Below are 3,495 nucleotides of genomic sequence, written 5' to 3' on the forward strand. Positions count from 1 at the left end.
TGATTTGGTGATCAATAGGAATATCTCCCCAGCAAAATATGCATGAGAGAATTTAGTTAAAATTAGGGTGCTACAGTTAGTGCAGCTTACATGTTGATCTAGGTTAGTACGTTTCCAATAGATCTTGCACCCTAGGATCGTGAGCGATTAGAGGTTTAGACCCGTGTGCACCCAGATTTAACTTGAGGAGTTAACTCCGAATGTCTTGGAAACGAGATGGAATTTTAATCGTCTAAATGCCTCTAAAGCCTAGTAGACTTCCATAATATCCAGAAATGTCAAAGGTAGCCTTCTTGGTGAATAACAGCCAACACAATGTCTGAGAAGCTTCCACTTCTTTCTCACTCTAGTACGATACTGTTGAGATAGGCGTGAGGCTTGTTAGGGATGTATGACTCGGTGGTTTGTTAAATTTTCTTATATGGTGGATTCGTCCTGTGGTTGGAGGTTGATCTTGTAGGTAGTCAGTGGTTACCCTACATAAAAGATCTGTCCTATGGGCGGACGTTGATTATGTGGGTAGCTAGTGGAATTGGCACGTACTGGGGAGTCGCGTCCCCAACCTTTGTTGACTACATGGCCTACGGGATGGTTCGCCAGCTAACCTTCTATGGATGTTGATCAGACTAGCACTTGTCATATCCCCCATTCATACGAAGTCTTTTGAGGTATCACCTCATCTTTAGATATCGATTACTGCTGTGTAAGCTAAGCTAGCTACCCAAGATTGTATATAGCAAGAGTAATACACCTAGAGCTTAGAGTAAAGCTTGAGGTCTTCTACTAGGTCAATGATGCAATGAGAGTCTAAAAGTTGTTTGCTTACTTAGGATCTATCATAGAAATTTCAGAAACTTTGAAGCTTTTAACATGGAGAAAAACTAGCTTAAGAAGGCACATTTCATCCATTTAAGTAACCACACAAACTTTAAGCAAATAATACTTTATAGATTGCTAGGACGTGCTAGCATGCAACCATTCCTTACCTTAGGTGGTTAGAATACGTATGTCAAAGACTTTGAAAAGGCATTTTTGGATGAGTATGAAATTTTTTTGAAATATGTTCTTTTATGTATTATGCAATGCTAGAAAGAGAATATGCATTACTAGAATACAGGTTGGGCAATATAAATATGTTATGCATGAGGTAAGAATTTACCAAAATGCCCCTATGATGAAATTTGTGATGAATATTGTTTTATATGCTTTTCGAAATTGATATCCTCAATTTTGTAAGGACTTGATCTCCTACTCGAAATTGGAGAGGGCAACGTTTCTTGTCTGCCCACTTCTTCATGTGTTTAGAAGCTTTCTACAAGTAAACTTTGCCTATATATCTGTTGTCTCCTCCCATTCCATTGTGAAGTTTTGGGGCTTGAGGAGCATATGGTTGGTCAATAATATGGGGCAGGGTTGATTGTCGATCCCTCACAATTTCAAAGGGTCTCTTCTAAGTAGATGACTCATTTGACGAGTTTCAACGAAGTAACTAAAATACTCTTCAAGCAAGCAATTGAATCACTATGTCTATCCGTCGGTCTAGGGGTGGTAGCTCGAGGAGATATTTAAGATCATCTCCATGAACATGAGTAACTTGATCCAAAATGTTCCAATGAATTTGTTGTCTCTATCACTAACGATGCTCGATGGTATTCCTCACAACTTCACTTTATGTTTAAAGAACAATTAAGCTATCAACTCAACCGAGCATAATTTGGGGGTGGAAACGAATGTGACGTATTTTGAGAATCAGTCTACGATAACCAAGATGGCTTCATGTTTGCCAACTTTCGAGAGTTGTGTTTGAAGTCTAATGACATAATTTTTCAAGGTCTTATCGGTACTAGCAGGGATTCAAGGAGTCCCAAGATCTTGGTCTTCTTGACTTCATCTTGTCGGCAAATGAGTGACGCCTTAGTATACTGCATGATGTCATCTTGCATGTTTGAACAAAAGTAACCTTTCTTGACCAAGGCGTAAGTTTGTTGTCACCTAGGGTGTCCAGCCCATAAAGTATTGTGAGATTCCTAGATGAACTTGTTCCTCAGTTCTCCCGTTCTTGGAACATACAATATATTTTCTTTCGTTAGTAGAAGGTTTCCGACTTAAAACTGTCTAGTCTTTCTAGCTTTGGCTAGATCAACAACAACTTTGGCGAAGGGTTTTTATGTAGGTGTTCGTTTATGATGTCACGCATTGATCCGTCAATCTTACTGGAATGAATGTGGGCTAGCACATGACTGCATGTATACCCTTTCGACTCAGTGCATCGACAACTTAGTTACTCTTTCCTACTTTATGCTTGAACTTGAAGACGAACTCAACTAATGATTCTTGCCACCAAACTTGCTTTGACGTCAACTTTGGTTGGTTAATGAAGTGGAAAATGACATTATTGTCCATCTTCACGACAAAGTGTGATCCCAATAAATATTGTCTCTAGACTCTAAAACAACGGACCACAGCGAGCATTTCTTTTTTTGGAAACAAATATCTCTTTCTTTATTATTGAGCTTCCAACTTTCATAGGCAATGGGTGACCTTTCTGGATAAGAACACTCCCAAGGTTGAATGCACATTGGGATCTTCAAAATGTTTTTGGCACTAATCTAATTACAACCCGGAATGGTATTTTTTTTAGTAGTTTTGTTAATGGGGCGTCTCCTCGTGGAAACCCTTCGACTAATCGTTTGTAGTAGTTTGCTAATCCTCGAAAGGATCGTACATCGTTCACTGAAGTGGGACTCTCCAGTTCTGGATAGCTTTTATCTAATCGCTATCCATGTTGATTTGTCCACACTTGATGACATGTCCGAATAACGTAATGCATGTCTGTGCGAATGTACATTTCTTCTTGACATATAGATGATTTCGTCGTAGCTTGTTAAATACTAGCTTCATATGTATCTTGTGTTCTTCTAGCATGGCGTTGTTTACCTGTAATGGCTGGATTAAAAAAAAAAAAATCCAATTTCGCCGTAAATTGCGTTTATTTTTGCAATTGGAACCTCCCATAAGCCCTTAAAAGAAAAAGAAAGGAAAAAAAAATCAAGGGTTTCGTTCTGCATTTTCTGATGAAGAAGACGAATCGTCAGGTCGGATATTCGGACTCGGTTTCTATCTACGGCCGCACACAATTTCCAACCCAACCTTCACGGCCCAACGATCCAAGCTCTTTACTGCCAAGACCCCAGCCCACATGAAAGCCAGTCCACAACCGTTTCGACCTGACATACTGGGCCCGTACACGCGACCCAGCGACCCGAGCTGTGACCCGACAACCCGCGCGTTTCCCTCGGCTCCCACGCGTCTGGCACGTGACCGCTTCTAGCTGCGAATAATCTCGGCTCAACTCAACGCGTTCTCGGCTCGATGCAGCGGCTCCGTCGGCTTTCTCCAGCTTGCCTTTATAGCTCGATTTAGCGGCTCGGCTCCTCGGCTTAAACAACTCGGTATTCGAATTATACACTGTTTGCTAGGTTTTTGACCCGCCTG

The sequence above is a fragment of the Cucurbita moschata genome, unplaced genomic scaffold (genome assembly GCF_002738365.1).
Source record: "Cucurbita moschata cultivar Rifu unplaced genomic scaffold, Cmos_1.0 Cmo_Scf00039, whole genome shotgun sequence".
Taxonomy (NCBI): Eukaryota; Viridiplantae; Streptophyta; class Magnoliopsida; order Cucurbitales; family Cucurbitaceae; genus Cucurbita; species Cucurbita moschata.